Source organism: Peromyscus leucopus, chromosome 12, assembly GCF_004664715.2.
Source record: "Peromyscus leucopus breed LL Stock chromosome 12, UCI_PerLeu_2.1, whole genome shotgun sequence".
NCBI lineage: Eukaryota > Metazoa > Chordata > Mammalia > Rodentia > Cricetidae > Peromyscus > Peromyscus leucopus.
The window spans coordinates 27,512,213-27,529,722 of NC_051073.1; the positions used below are offsets into that span (position 1 = coordinate 27,512,213).

Genomic DNA, 17,510 nt, shown 5'->3' on the forward strand with positions numbered 1-17,510 from the left:
CAAGACAAAAGAGAAATTAGAATAAAACAGCTACTAAGCATTGGAAATAAATAAAAATGACACCACACCAAACCTTGTGGTGATATATTGTGTATCCCAATAAAACTTACCTGGACATCAGAGGACAGAGCCAGCCACTAGATTAGACATAGATGTCAGACAGTGGTGGCACACACCCTAATCCTATCACTTGGGAGGCAGAGATCCATCTGGATCTCTGTGAGTTCAAGGCCACACTGGGAACAGAGTCAGGCAATAATGGCACATGCCTTTAATCCCAGCACTTGAGATCCCATGTCTTTGCTTGGAAAGTACACACAGGCCTTTAATCCCAGGAAGAGACATGGCTGGGTGGAGAACGGTACATAAGTCCTGAGGAAACAGGAACTAAGCAGCAGCTCAACTGAGACCATCAGGGTGAGGATTCAGAGACTTTCAGTCTGAGTATTTGTGGAAACAGGATCTGCTGAGGAGTTGGTGAGGTGAAGTTGGCTGTGGCTTGTTCTGTTTCTCTGATCTTTCAGCTTACTCCAATATATGGCTCTGGGGTTTTTGTTTGTTTGTTTGTTTTGTTTTGGTAATTAGACCTTATAAAACCGCTTAGCAATTCATATTACAAAATCTATAGGAGTATGGGAGAAAGTGTACACATGAGAAATTAGCAATCTCAACAGAAGTTCAAAATTAGAGAAAACAGAAATGCCACACTGACTTCAGGATTCTTAACAATCAAGAAACTGTCAACAGCTTCATTCCTAAGCAATTGTACTGTGAGACCAAAATGAGCCATCATAGAAATAAGACCAAAATGCTTTCACTCTAAAATTAAGGCCTAAGATTTCTCCTTTTGGGAATAGGCCATTAGTTACTGAAACCAGTCATTTCAGATTCCAGAAACCAGAAACCAGGAAGTGCAATGCCTGCCAGACTATGGAATGTCCTCTCCCTGGTTTCTGGAATGTCATCTCCCTGGTTTCCAGGGTAACTGACTACAGAAATGCCCCCACCTGAGGGCAGCCAATGAGAAATGGTGGCAGGCAACCACTCCCTTAGAAGTAATTTCTAGAAGTCCCTAGAAGGGAGCCAATCAGAATTGTACCCGTACTAGCACCCCTAAATGATGTAACCTTGTGATTTTTCCCTTTAAAAGCTGAGCTTGAAGATAGGTGGGCACTTCCTCCAGCCTCCACTGCATTGGATGTATTGGACGAAGTCCCTGCCTAGGCTTGTATATGCAGAATTAAACCTTGCTTTTGCATTCCGGCATGCTTGTCTTTGGTGGTCTCTCTGGGGGTCACGATCTAGGCACAACAGTACAAGATAAAATACCCTATATTATAAACCACATATCTGTTACTTTCTTTAATTCTGTCACAAATATTTAACTAGAAGTAACCTACGACAGAAAGCATTAGTCAGGCTTATAGTTGGAGGGAACACATCTCATTTTGGTGGGGAAAGCATGGGTAGCAGGAGGAGGCTGGCCACATTACATACTTAATGAGGGAGGAGACAAAGAACAGGAAGCAGGCAGGCTATAAAACCTCAAAGCACAAGCCAACAACCCACTTCCTCCAGCAGGCTCCACCTCCTAGGAGTTCTAAAATCTTGAGAAATAGCACCATGAACTGGGGGCCTCATGAGCGTATGGAGGACATTTCACATCCAAACAGCAACAGACCATTTTCAGCTTTTAAAGGAATCTTCACACTGTCACTAGCACGATACTGAATATATAAATAGACTGAGCAAATAAATTGAGGTCCCAGTGGTCAAGCGATAACTCTAACCGTCTCACCACTTTTTTGTACATGTCAATAGCTCCAAACACTGTAAGGTATCAAAATCATGAGAAACTGTTTCAAGATAGAGAGCCCGTTCCCTGCTTTATAATGGCACAAAGTTATCTCTGGAAATGTGTGTGTGATTAGAACAGACAGCCATCTCCCAAGGAGCACGGTGTTCAAAACAGGCATCTATCACCAAGGTCTTCTGCAGTGGGAAGAGGAAGCGGCTGGAGTAATTCAGAGAGGAGGCAATAAAGGCCAGTGCTAAAGATGAAAAGAACAATATTCTAGCAATCCTGCTGAGGCAGAATCAGCTAAATTTCCTGACGGATTGAAAGTGACAATAAAGGAAAGACTAAAGGTAAAAGAAGTGTAAGTTGATAGTTTGGAGACTCCAAGAGGAAAGTAGACCGTTGGAGAGCAATAAGTAATTCAGGAAGTTATGTCGGTTTACAAGTAAAAAATAATAATAAGTGTATTTCTTCCCACTGCATGCCAGGTCAAAGCCTCCTTCTGTTTGGATGGCCCTCATTCCCAGGAAGCTTTGATTTGTACACAGAACTAAAAGTGCACTATTGTTTAAAACAGACTCCATTTGTTTTCTCTAAGTGAGCTATCATAAATACAATATATAGTATGTGAGCATACATAAATGAATATAGTTTCTGCTTATATTCAGTTTACCTTTCCCATTCTCCAAGTCCATATATGCATTATTGAAACTCATAGTTGACTAGCTAAACTAACTCTTTCAGACAGAAAAAAAAAAAAAACTTAGACCAGCAAAATGAAAGTGTCTAGTAAGTCTATCCATAATATTATTTTTAAATATAAATTACTTTCAACATCAGTCTACTTAAATTACTATACTCAAGTATAGTAGAAAACCATATTTTCTGTAAAAAGATTATTTACAAATACTACCTAGCATCTATTACGAGTAAAGAAACCTTTACTTGCTACCATACAATTTAGACTTGTAAACTGATCTTAAACAACACTAAGACATATTACAGGTGTGGATCCTTTTATAAAGGTAACTTCCTTTCATAATACATATTCATGTTCTATCTATATATAATGTACCATAAATAATCACAAACTAAAATATCTAGCAGTTATACTAATTCATTTTAAACAAAATTTCAGCACAGTACATTGAAGTACTCATACAGTCACAAAATAATTGGCAAATCAATACATCAGCCTTCACGAGTTCTAAGGAGAGACAGCAAGATATTCTTCCTGGAGTTGTTAGAGGTCACTGAGAAGATAATGGGAGAATTTTCTCCTTTGCAATAAGAATAGCATACCTGGCTATGATGCGGGCTGAAATGTGCAAGCATCCTGCAACTGGAGCCCCAGTGCTATCCAATACTCACACTGCAAACCCTCCCCACTGATATGCTTTACCATATTGATTAGAACTTCCTGGTCACTCATCCCCAGTCCTCAGATCTGATTGTTCTCAACCCAACTAGTTTTTTTTTTCTTATTTCCAATAGTTCTCATTTCATTAAATATGTTCTCCTTTCCTTCAAAAAACTGCTAACTTTAGTTCAGTCTCTTTGATTTCACTGACATATTTCATTCAGATGTCTTCTGAGGTTGTAAGGAGATAGACAAATGGTACTCAAGATATAACTGACAAAATACAGTTACTATAAATATCATTATGGAGTCTCAGTTGTTGCTGAGAGTGATTTCATGAACACCACAGCAACTGAGTCTGGACTTTATGATTTGGAGAGCAAGTATTAAACTACACACAACCATCTGATAGTACCATAGTACAGATTTATGAAATATTAGTTCTGTACCTACAATAATGCAATCACTGAGGGCATAATGCAGCATGGTCTCTTGGCATATGCATGGAAAAAGCTAGATATTTATGGAGTAATAACTATGGAGCATATTTTTTTTTAAAGGAACAGACTTTACCCTCTTACCAGTCCACTCCTAAATACGGTTACATTGCAACTGTATAGAAGAGGCAAGAGAGTCCTTTGTCAAAAGGCATGTTGCTGTCTAGTTCTAGAAATGACAGTTTGGTGGAGTCTACATTTGTACACATTATGCTACCACTACAGTGCAAGAGGACACTGGGATTGTCAGCCTCTGAAAGGTCATAACATGCACATATATAAAGCAACGTATCTGGGACGCAGAGTGCCTGGGAGGGAGATATATTATCTTCACCTGCAGTGTGTACATATCAGATAGCCAGGTGAGACACAGTATGATTTCCTCCGGTGCTTTTAAGCAGTAAACTCAAAGGAGAGAGGTTGCACTATCAAGCATGTTATAAAAGAACTGAAACTTAAATAATCAAAAACATATCCAGGTAGAATAAAAGTTATAACTATAGTTCTTATTTATTCCAATACGAGTTAGAAAGTTGAAAATCACTTGGGTATTTTTCTTGAAAAATGACCTGAATTTATAAGATGTTCCTAAGTACAAACTAGGAAAAGCAAAAGGACCAGTTTATGTAACTTGCTCTAAGAAATACAACTTAAAACTGGTAGATAATGAAACCACACAGTCCAAAGATTTTTAATCCAATCCAATTGTGCAATATAATCTGTCATGACATCAAGCTAATAAGATGGTAAGTGGACACCAGCTTTAGTAAACACTGATAGATTTACTGTGCCTTCTTTACTGTATTCCCTCAAGGCAAATTTGTGTAGGATACCATTCATTGGCTTAACATAACTGTATGAATTTCTCCCTCCTAAGGTTCTGTTGGAAAAAGGACTATAGAAAGTTTCTAGGGTTGTTTTGTTGCTGTTGTTTTTCTACAACTTAAATGGTTGTGAGTTATGGGGGAGTAAAACGCAAATATAGGTAGTGAAGAAAAGGAAGAGAAAGATGTCACTATCCTTAGTTTCTCTGATCAACAAAATAAACTAACATTCGCTCTTTCTGTCTGATCCATATACTTCCTCATTAAAATTAGCCCAGTTGCATATTATAACTAACCAGAATAAATTCTTCATATTTTTGCTAGGCAAAATACGTAGGTACAAAAGAATTAAGAAATAATAATATAAGGAAGTACTTTTTCAAAGTACTTATATCCCAGTCTAATGGTTCTGTGTGTTGGATGACAGAATCCTTTGTACAGTTCTTAGAAAGTGACCTTGGATCACCAACATCAGCACCATGGGCTCTCTGGTTATACATGAGTTTTAATCACCTGGAAGCTTACTAAATGCAAGTTCTCAGACCATCTAGACCTACTGCATGAGAATGGCTCTCGGATGATGGAGACACATGTTTAAGTTTGATAGCTTACATTTCAGAATACTGCTACATAGATTTGGGTAGATGACTATGATGATAGTAAGTTTTAACTGAAGGCAAATAAAGGAACAGTTTTCTCTGCACTCCCCTTTTTCTGCATGAAGGCAAAATATAGATTTTTCTCTTAGCAGAGAAACTCCAGGGAAGACAAAGGAATCTGCAAACAAACCTTATCTGGTTAGTTGCATCCCATGTAGTTAGAACCCTAAAGTCTCCCCATAATGGATGCTTAAAACTGCTTCATATTGTTCTGACATTACTTTACAAAACTATTGTTCACAGTGAAGGATGCTACATAGCCTGGGACTCTAAACAGCCTCATTGAATGCCTTTTCTGGCAGGTTTTCCTTCTGTAATGCACCCTGCCCTTGTTAACACAGTTCTTTTATGTCTAGTTATCTGTCATTTTTGTTAAGGAGACTCAGTCGAAAATCTTGAAGAAGAAAAGATTCACCTCCCCATCAGTGTGGCTAGGAGGGATAAAGGCAAGCGAGAGAGTTTATGAGAGGCAACATTTGAGCTGCAGTTATCACAGAAAGGTGCTGAGGAGGAGCAAAGGCCAATGCCACTAGAGAAGTGGCCAAGGACACAGGGACCATGTGCTGAAGAATTTTCCTGTCTGATATTTTATAACCCTACCTTCAAAATGTTACAAGAGGCAGGTTTTAGGGATGCTCTTATTTTAGTAAAATACAGTTCCCTAGTACTTGCCTTAAAAAGGGTACACCAACTCACCTACTTCCATAGCAGACTTTTTGTAATGTGCATTTAGTACTGTGCAAAAATACTTTTAGACTTTTCTCATGAATTCTTATAACAAAATAGATTTTGACACAGATTCTTTCCCTTATACTGTGTTTTTTACAGTATTTGTTCAAAGAAAGTGTGAACTCCTCAATATGATGCTAGGGAATGAGAATGGAACTCTTGGAAAACACTAACCTCCATACACAGGGCTTTGGGTTCATTATTCAACAAAATACCAACAACAGCAAAAACAATAATAAGTATATAAAACAAAACAACAAAAAATGGTTTCTGCCAGCCGGTGGTGGCTCACACCTTTAATCCCAGCACTCAGGAGGCAGAGCCAGGTGAATCTCTGTGAGTTCGAGGCCAGCCTCGTCTACAGAGCAAGATCCAGGACAGGCACCAAAACTACACAGAGAAACCCTGTCTCGAAAGACCAAAAAAAAAAAAAAAAAAAAACACTGTCTCCAAATGAAGTTCACAATCAATACAAAAAATGATTTGAGTAATTATAAATTTACCTAGGTTAAGAAATGGGAACATACTTCCAAATTTGTGTGCATGTGCATGTGTAGGATGTGAGTGCCTGTGTGCCATGGCACATGTGTGGAGATCAAAGGAGTTGGTTCTCTCCTTCTATCGTGTGGAATTCTGGGCCAGAGCTCAAGATGTCAGGTTTTCAGGGACAAGTGTGCGTGCACAGACTGACTCACAGCACCAGTGCCATCCTTCCAAACTACTCATTTACTTTTTTATCTCAAATGGTCCCTCCCAGCTTTCCTTGGAATTCAGCTTTAGAGGTAGTTCGGATAGATGATAGATAATAGATAGATAGATAGATAGATAGATAGATAGATAGATAGATAGATAGATAGATAGATAGACAGATAGTGTATGTGTGTTCCTGTGTGGTTGCAATCACTTTTGATCTCATCTATAATCTAGCTGTAGCAATTCATGAACACTTTGGTTTCTCTCTGACTTTATCCTCACCTTTGTTTTATGGCTGTTGTGGGCTTTGATTCTATAAGGTCACTGATGTCCCCCCTAAGAAACATATGTAATCTCAGCTACACACTGGGACTTCTTTATCTGATTCTTCCTTTTCAGCAGGCCACTAACTGCCAGCTGAACTTGACAATGCCTCAGTGCAGAAATAAAACATGAATGTACTTTCACACAGCCTTACATTTAGTTTTTAAAACTAAACACTGCTTTCCCCTTAACATTCTGTTTTAAATAGCCATAAAACTAATTATGCATGGGCGGTGGTGGTCCGCATGCCTTTAATCCCAGCACTTGGCAGGGAGAGAGGGTCAGATCTCTGAGTCCAAGGCCAACCTGGTCTACAGAGCAGGCTCCTGGAAAGCCAAGGCTATATATACAGAGAAACACTGTCTCAGAGGGAGAAAAAGAAAAATTACGCATACACACACACACACACACACACACACACACACACACACACAGACTTGTAGAGACCAGCAACACCATCAGATCAAGCCATGTCAATTTATCTGTTTGAGCTCTGTTGAGGACTTTATTTTAAACTGCTGTTCTGACCATTCTTAACAAAAGACACCGGCTGGTTTGACGACACTCTCTCAATGTTGCTACTGCTACCATCGTTTATCCCCTGTAAAATACTTACTATTAAAAACACATTCCAAATTGCCAAACTGCTCAAAAGTATCCTTTACATCAACATTTAACACTCTGTGCTTTAACCCACCCCCCTTTAGTGATAATAAGACATCTCTGAAATTATTCTGTTGACATTAGCACTAATACAGCCAATCTTCAAAAAGTGTTCAAAAATCTTATCTGATGCATAATACGTACTCTAAGGTTAAAGACAAAGAAAAGAAGGGGAAGTTTTACAAGAAGGACACTTGATCATAGCCTAAATCAGGAAGTAAATTCCGATTGGCCAACCACTACACATTTATTATTATGCAACAATTGTTGTCTTAACCAATGCTTCCAAAACAAAGAAAACACAGAAAGGAAGGCAGCCATTGGATTGTGGACTGCCTCCCTGTAATCATCTGCGAAGGTGACCCTTTGGGGGAAAAACACGTGTTATTTGTTCCCTGAGCCACACATGATTAGTTTCTTCATCACACACAGACAAATTAGAAAGGCTGTCCTCGTGCACAGAAATCATCCATTAAACCAAGTCAAAATTAATGACAAAAATGAGTTCCCTTTGTGTGTGATTTTCATCTATCTGCGCTCAATTATAAACGAGCTATCAGAGAAAGCTGCCCATTAGTTGTTAATTCATAATGACTTCCACTACCATTGATGACTCACTAAAAACAATTCTGGGAATCTTCCTTTGAAAATCAAAAGGGAAAACAGAACTAGAGAAGTGGGTTCTCCTTCTGACCCTGCCACGGGAGCTCCAGCGCACAGGGTTTTCAGTTTTAACACAAACAAGCCGAAATAAGATTGGATCTACATTGTTTAAAAGACACAAGGGAACTATTTTTATCTTTCGCGGTGGCTTATTGTCTCTAATTAGAGACAGATATACCACGAACAGTCCAAAATTCTATTCTTCTTAGTGAAAATTGAGAAAATATGTGGTGAGATATTGTGTCCCCCAATATGTTGTATACCCTAATAATACTTATCTAGGGCCAGAGAACAGAACAGCCACTAGATTAAACATAGAGGCCAGACAGTGGTAGTTCTCACTTTTAATCCTATCACTCAGGAGCAGAGATCTGTCTGGATCTCCATGAGTTCAAGGCCACACTGGAAACAGCCAGGCAGTGGTGGCCACACCTTTAATCCCAGCACTTGAGATTTCATGTCTTTGCTTGGGAAGGACACATGCTTTTAATCTCAGGAAGTGATGGCAGGAAGCAGAAAAATATATAAGGCGTGAGGATCAGAAACTAGAGGCTTTTAAGCTTTTAGGTCTCTTAGCAGCAGTTCAGCTGAGATCCCTTCCAGGTGAGGACTCAGAGGTTTTCCGTCTGAGGATTCATGGAAACAGAATCGGCTGAGGAGTTGGCAAGGTGAGGTTGGCTGTGGCTTGTTTTGTCTCTCTGATCCTTCAGAATTTACCCCAATAGCTGGCATCTGTTTTTTTATTAATAAGACATTTTAAGATTACTGTTACAAAAGTATTCAGTGAAGAAATGTCTCAAATAGCTGATATCTGCTATGTTGAGGGATAATATCTAATTATTAATTTAAGATATATGTGTCATCATCTCATAACTGGAATTTTGCTCACATTACAAGCATGAACCACTAAGTTTTCTGATTCCTAAGACATCCAAAGTAAATGTATTTTTGATGCCTCCTATCCTAACAGGTTCTAAACCACAAAACCAAAGTACCAGGCCTTGTTCATTTATAAACAGGTGACTTAAAGTAATATTAAAGCCACCTTCAGTCTTGATTTGAAATAATGACAAATTAAAACAATTATTCCCAAATTTGTATACATTTAATCTTGTCTTACAAAAAACAAGACAATGAAAAAGATGTAAAGTAGTATTTGAAAACAGAATGAGAAAGGGGGTTAGGGAGAAAAAAATGGTGCAGTACAAGTACTACAGTTTCACAGAATATGTATTATTTAGCTTTCAATAAACAAACATAAAAGGCAGAGAAGGAACTACTAAATCATAGTAAGTATTTCAAATCTTTCAGAATAAGTGTATTAGTCACAATTCTGTTTTTGTGAAAAAAAAAAACAAAATGACGACTGAAACTTTCAGAAGAATTTTTAATTGGGTTTACAGCTCTAGAGGGTTAAGACTTCATCCACGACAGTAATCAGCAGATATGGCAAGACAGCCAGAGCAGGAAGTGGAGAATTCACATCATCAAATGGAAGCATGAAGCAGAGAGACTGAACTAGAAGTGGATTAAAGTTTTAAACTCTCAAAGCCCATCCCCAGTGAGGCTGTACCTTCCAAAGCTTCCCAGTGTCACCACTTGAGGAACCAAGAATTCAAACACCAAACCATGAGGGTCATTTCTTATTCTGGGCACCATAGTGAGGTAAGGCCTTTTCCAGAACCAAGAGGACAAATGGTGAGGCTGGTGATGTAACTCAGTGCTTAAGATACACACACACTCACACACACACACACACACACACACACACACACACACACACACAGGACATTTACCTAAATTGTTCCAGTATAATAAAATCTCAGAAGTCTGAAATTGCGATATCAAGACCTGATGCAGCAGAGAGTCCATTGACTGACCTTTTCTCCATGTTTTTCCCTATCTACCAGCCCAGGAACACCCCCCCACCAATCCAATTTTCTCTCTTTCTTTCCCTCTCTAAGAAGACCTCCTCAGTCCTCCAACAACTGTATGGCTGAACCCAGTCAGTCAATTGCTGACTCTGTCCTTTGATTCAAGGTGGCTGTATTGGCACAGTAACACACACACACACACACACACACACACACACACACTCAACAACAAAATACTCATTGCCCAAATTGGATTAATGAGGATCTTTAAGTAACAAGAAACATAAAGAATGGTAAAGAGTCATTAAAACAAACTTAAACTAGTACTTGTTTACTCAAGGAATTTCTTCTCTAACTCTGATGTTAATAAGACTCCCTAATACACAGAAGTTCTACTTGCTACTAAATACTATTTAAGATATTATACTAGTCAATGCACTGTTTCTGAAAAACTAACATTACCTTAAGAGATTTATACATATCTTTCCCTTTTGGTATGATATGAATATGTTAAAATATTTCCCATGGTGAAGTCCAGTTATTTATGGTAAATACACTATCCACTCATGAAGACAGTAATGATGAGGTCGTTCCGACAAATCAGATGTTACCAAGCCTCTAAAACTTCACTGTGTAAAAAGTGAAGCTACCTGATCAATTACAGACCCAGTTATAGATTGCTCTAGAACTGAGGTAGATACTGGTCACAGCAGGAGGAGGAACAGACTCTATAGGGTTAGAGGGGAAGGGAATAATCAGTGAAGGCAGGGTGAATTTGAGGATATGGAAAACATCAGTGTATAATTCTGGTGTTTCTCAGACTATTATCCAGGAAAAAGCCATTCTGAGTAAAAAAGACATTGTCTGGACCACTCTGAGAGAAAACTAAACTAGTCACATTTAGATTTTTTTTTAAAGTATTCAAGTATGATTCCTATAAAGGATAAAGATAAAACTGAAGTGGAAAGCACGGGCCAGGAATGGAGTGCTTGGCACAGGAGGTCAAGAGGAATGGAATTCACAATGGGAAGTAGAAAGCATACTAATGTGAAGACAGGTAAGTGTTCATTTAGAATAGTCATGCATAGGATGATGACTATCAAACAGACATGTACTTGGGGAATAGGAAAACAGATCACACAAGTTTCTTATCAACTGATTCAAAATCTCAGAGAGAAGCAAATGGGACAAAGAATTGCACCACATAGAATTCAAAACAGGAGACTAACATGAAGAGAATCCATGTCTTAAAATGATGACAACTCTGACTATTCTATGAAAATGGGGAGAGGAAGTAGGAAGTTTTATAAAGAGAGGGTCATTTTTGGAAAAGAATATGAAATTGAAACTGTGTCTTAGTGCACATAGTAATTTTTTTTTTCCACTATAAATTCAAGAGAAGCATTCCATTGTTCCTTCTTTCCTCGTGTTCAGGACTGACAGTGCAATGTTTCAAGTACAAAACCCACAAAATCAAATACTTGTTAATTCTTATGTTAGGAAGGAAAACTCAAAATAAGACTGTTTTTAACTTATAGGTATAAACATAAAATATAAAGGAACACTTATACTCTCTCGGTTTTTTTTTTTTTTTTTTTTTTTTTTTTGCAGTCACAGGACTTACTCCATAGACAATTACCTTAGATATGTAAATTTTTATTTTGTGCTTCCTATCAACATGCCAAGGAACTTACACACAACAGAGAGAGACAAGAAAGAGAAGAAAGGAAAAAATGAGTCAATTTAACAAGGCTTTATTATTATCTACAGGGAAGAGGCCATTTCCTGGTATGCTCTTTGGGCTCATTAGCATTCGTATTGTGTTTGCAAACACAAAGAATCATCATCTCTGTGGTAAAGGAAGGTCCCTAATTCTACCTATGCACTCTCTCACAAATTAGATGTTTCAAGGTCTTCAAGGTTGATTAAGTTGAACTGGATGACAAATGAAGTGAGTAAGGATTTTCTGTAGGGCACAGAAGAAAAACTATCACATATAATAATCAGTACGGACATCACAAGCAGCAAATAATCAGAATGACCATTACACACTATGGGGATGCGATGACCCAGTGGAAGCCTCAGATCATCCAATATTCTACTGAGCAGACGTGCTTCCTGCTTCTTACATCTCAAAGGGGTTATTTTGAAGTTGGAATTATAAAGGACAAACTCCCCAGGGTTTCTTTACTCACCCCAGCAAATAATAAGAAAAATACACTAACAGAATGAGACAACAGGAAAAAAGAAACCATGAATTGCCAAGAAATTTTATAAAACTAGAAAGCAGTTACAAGTCTAAGAAAATAAATAGATAGGCAAAAATGGGCTAGAGAGATGGGTCCATGGTTCACAGCACTTGTTGATCTTGCAAAGGATCTATCTGAGTTTGACTCCCAGAATTCACGTGGTTATTCACAACCATCTTAACTCCAGTTCCAGGAAAACCTTTGCCATCTTCTGACGTACATGGGTATATGGTACAACACACACACACACACACACACACACACACACACACACACACGAAGACAAAATATTCACAACCATCACAAACATACATTTTGTTTTAATCATTTGAAAAAGAAAGGCAAATCTACAATTTTAAAGAGGAAGAATGCTAAAATGCAGATTTTACAAACATACTAGCAAAGTTCCTCCAAAAGACTCAGCATTCAAAAGCCCTTAGGACCAGGAAGAAGCCAAGACTTCTTATACAAGACAGCATAGCTCATTGGTGCTGCCTCCCTGTTAACTGGAATAGGTCCATATACACCCCTCTGTAACACTACATCCCATCTTTCAAACAGGAGATTCCAGGTTTATTCTCTGAAAACTACTGACCTAGGAGCCTCCAGACTCAGGCACTCTGAGCTCAAAAGATATTTGAGAATAACCTGACTGAAAGTAGGTGGACCACTCATCCACATTTCCTGTTGTTATCTTGATGCCAACAGACTAGTGTACAGCCCTATAGTCCATGTCCATTCTACCCATTCTATAATACACTGCAAATTTCAGCTCAAGAAAAGGAAAACATGTCCAAAGAATAAACTCTTCACTCACTGTCATCAATTCACAATGGAACTCACCAGATACCTAGCAGCATCCATATACACAGAATTTAGTGACCTTTCCCACCTAAATATAAAATACAACCCTCTAATCATGGATCATTGTGCAGTTAAGTACAATCTGCAAGATGACATTCAGAGATAAAATAAACACACAATAATAATAATAATAATAATAATAATAATAATACCAGAAAGAGAGGCTAGGATAGGTAGAGGGAAAGGGGAAAGTTTGTTTTTTTGTTGTTGTTGTTGTTGTTTTGTTTTTGTTTTTGTTTTTTTGTTTTTTCGAGACAGGGTTTCTCTGTGTAGCTTTGCGCCTTTCTGGAACTCGCTTTGTAGACCAGGCTGGCCTCGAACTCACAGAGATCCGCCTGGCTCTGCCTCCCGAGTGCTGGGATTAAAGGTGTGTGCCACCACCGCCCGGCTTGGAAAGTTTGATTTTTAAATTTCTACAATTTACTCACAAAATGTATTTTAAAAATCTTTTTAATAGTATAACATAATTAAAAAATAGAAATCAAAAACAAGTCCTTAGAGATTTTGAAAGTAAATAATAAATAAATAAATAATAAATAAAAGCAGCTGAATAACAAGATCATCTGTCAAAGTGTAACAGAAAGTCAAAATGATGGTTAGGTTAAGAGAAAAAGACAAAATCTATGAGATTCAATATACAAATACTAGGTATCCTTAAAAGAATGAAAAGATAGGAAGAGAAGGAAATCAACAATGACATAGTGCATGAAATGTCCTAGAAATGAAGGATCACAACTTATCATATCGGTCTTCTTAGACAATGACTGAGACACTAAATTCTTCCATTCTCTAACACGGACCTCTTCATTGACTCTTATGCCTGACAAGTTCTTTCCAGCTCTCAGTCATTACTTTTAATCTACCTCATCTCATCTCCCAGACCTTCCCACAAACTATCTATTCCTCCTTTTTGTTCTCAAGATAGAGGTAATGTTCTGTCTCCCAGCATGCTAAATCCTGGAAGTCACAGTTTCCAGACAAAGAGCTACAGAACATAGCACAAGATGAACTGTTAGGTCTGGGACATGTTTCAAGTTGGCTTTCATCTGCACCAATGCCCCCACTCTCTTATTCTTTCTGAACTCTTATCCTGACTTGCAATGCAGCCCATTTCAGAGTATGGACTATGAGTCTGATAGACTCCAATGAAGACACAGCTTATGATAACTCACTAATTTTGTGACCTCGAAAACTTACCTTTACGAAGTACTCCCTTCTTTCCTAGCAATACAACGAAGAGTGGGAATAAATGAATATAACTTCTTATTTGTTTCAAAAGTCTTAGCTAACAAAATTCCAAGTGTAACTGTTTGGTTTCATGCTTCTTTTCTAGCAATCAATTCTGTAACATCTAAATGTATTTTATAATTGAAAAGCAGGACCATCCTGCTATGTGATAAATTGTATCTGTCCAAATGTAGCCCTAACTCCTAAGATGGTGTTACATGGAGATGGGGCCACTGGGAAGTTAATCAGATCCATGTGGAGTAACAAAGTTAGAAAATCTGTTATGATGAAAACTTATCAGAGTTTGCACACATGTACTCTCTAATACCCTACCTTCCTTTCTTTCTGCCACATGACAAAACAAAGAAGCCCCTTTTGCAGCAGGAAGAGAGAATTTGGAACATGATCATCATAGCCTCTAGGACTTCCAGCAGCTAAAACGACGAGCAAACACATCTCTGTTATTTAAGCAAGCAATTCTATGGCATTTGTTTTGGCAACCTTAGCTAATAAAAGAGATAAGCGGCTGGGCGGTGGTGGCGCACACCTTTAATCCCAGCACTTGGGAGGCAGAGGCAGGTGGATCTCTGAGTTCCAGGACAGTCAGGGCCAGAGAAACCCTGTCTCAAACAAACAAAACAGATAAGCCTTTGGAACAGTTAAAGGCTGGTACCAAGAGCTAGTGTACTTTTGTTTTACTGATTGGTAAGCAATAGTGACATTGCATAAATATATTAAACAGTGAAAAATAAATTAATTCTAAATGCCAATGCTAATCTTTTAGTTTTAATTGGCATAGCAAGCAAGAGGGGAGGGGAGGGAAGGGGAGGAGTTGGGAGGGGAGGGAAAAACTCAGAGATGGGAAAGAAATCTTTAGTTTGCCTCCAGTGAACCTGTCAAGTTTAGCTTCTCACCTATTCACCCATTTCTCAGATACAGACTCTGGCCAGTGTGAACCCTATGTCCTGGAATTCTGATTCCTAAGAACTTTAGCCAGGCTCAGGCTCCAAAAAGGTGTCAGAGGTAAACGGGGAATGAAGGACCAGATCATTTGTCTCCTCTATTCCTCTGGCTCCTTCCACTTGAAGGCTGTTACACACTACCTTTAGTTCTCAACCAATATCCAGTGTTTCTCTCAAGATGGTGCACTTCTCTCACTGGGTTTCCATTTCAGCAAGTAGCAGAGAAGGGGTTAATTTTTTAAGACTTACAACAACAGTCCTTTGAACTCTGTGTTTTTTTTTCCTTGCATGTTCAGCTATGAAGATAGCCTTTTTGAAAAATAATACCTATTTAAACTGTACTGTTCGAGTGTGCCATTTGCTTCCCCCTTGGGACCTGGATCAATACACACCTTGATTCATTCAGCACTCTCAAGTTAGAATGCCTTTCTTCCTGCTGGCTCTCTGATCAACTTCTGAATATGTTTTCCAAGTATGCTTGAATGTCACTATCACTTATAAGTTTCTGTGTTGCTGTCACACAATGAATATATTGTGTATTCATTTTGGAGTTCTGATAGCACTTTCTATAGTACTTTCTACTTAAAATATATACAAGAAATATGTGTTTATGTATATGTATACATATACACAAAAGAGATACTTGATAATTCTGACAATCTGTCAGCTTCTTTTATTTAGTTTTAATAATGGTATTAAAGGCAAACATTTTCAAATAGTAGATAAAATGGTTTTAAATACAGTACATTGAAGTGTGAAGGGCATGAATAATATAAACGTAATTATTCTTCAGGTAAGTAGTCTTCCTTGTATCTTTACAGGCATGAAAGTTTAATTTATTTTATCATTTTATCTTTCAATATTGTCGTTCAATTAAAAACTCTAACAGTCTTATTTATAACATGATATAAGTAGTTAAATGTCTTTTTTTCAACAGTTCAGTTGAAAAATGATGTATTTTGCAGAGAGAAAGAAATTAAAATTTCAGCGGTAGATAATGCTTATTTTGTTAATGGTCACAATATAATTCATAAGATATAATCACAAATAAGAAAGGTCAATCCCTTTGTGGACTGAAATGAATTTTCAAGTTTTGCTTAAAACATGACTTTTAATTACCAAGAGAGACTACTCAAGGCTAACATCAAGGTAAAGGGCCAAAAAGCTCAGATCAGTTGATGCTTTACAGAGAATTTACCAGGTTCCCTCAAAAGCTACATCAATTTCCACACATGAATAACTAAATATGTCACTGTTTAGTATTGCAAAAACAACTAAGGGTAGCCTTAACACTTGAAATGTCTAAACACTAGCAAAAACATCAGAGTTTCTAGTGAATTACTTGACCATAAATTTTAGAGATTCATACTGGAGAAAGAGCAGTTTACCTTATACTTATTTACTGCCTCCCTTCTGTAAAAAATATTTTTTAAGAAGATAAATGAGAATGTAAAAAGCATTTTAAGCCATCAGATAATTATATCTGTTTAAAAAATTGAACCATTGTTTAATTTGACCAAGGTCAACCAATTTTTGAGAAAGAAACATAATGTAATATGTAGCACAGAAAAACTATAAAAAGACTTCAATCAAAGTAAAGAGGCAGACACTCAGCGTAGCTTTAACATATCAAAAATCATTCATCCTTGGTACAGCCTACGTAATCATTATCAAAATACTTAGGAACCGATTTTTTTAATACTTGAATATGAATGAGGCATTTTAGAGGAGAAATCTAAATCTAAATACAAGCTTCATGCATATTTTATCTCTGCCTTATACATACAGCCTAAGGGTAAGTATTTGCGATTCATAACAATTTATATAAGAAACTAAATTTCATGGTATGGAACTTTCCACTCATGTCATCATGTCAGCACTCAAAAGGCTTCTGATTCTGAAGCATTTTGGATTTGAAATTTTGGATTTGGAATGCTCACTACAGATTTAATTATCTTACCACTTGCACAGAAACCACATTTTGAAAATTCATTATTCAATACTTAATTTTAGTAGCAAAGAAGGTGTGAGGACTCATAAAACTGTGTAAATAAAGAATAACACAGTATTTTGAAAGATAACAAATTCACTGCCTGAAGTAACAACACGGTTTCCAAAAATGGC

General features: G+C 37.5%; 1 protein-coding gene across 1 annotated transcript in view; it reads right to left on the reverse strand.

The window, feature by feature from the left end:
* Gbe1 (1,4-alpha-glucan branching enzyme 1) overlaps positions 1-17,510 on the reverse strand; it is a 253,228-nt gene that overhangs the window by 145,644 nt on the left and 90,074 nt on the right. The window lies entirely within an intron of this gene.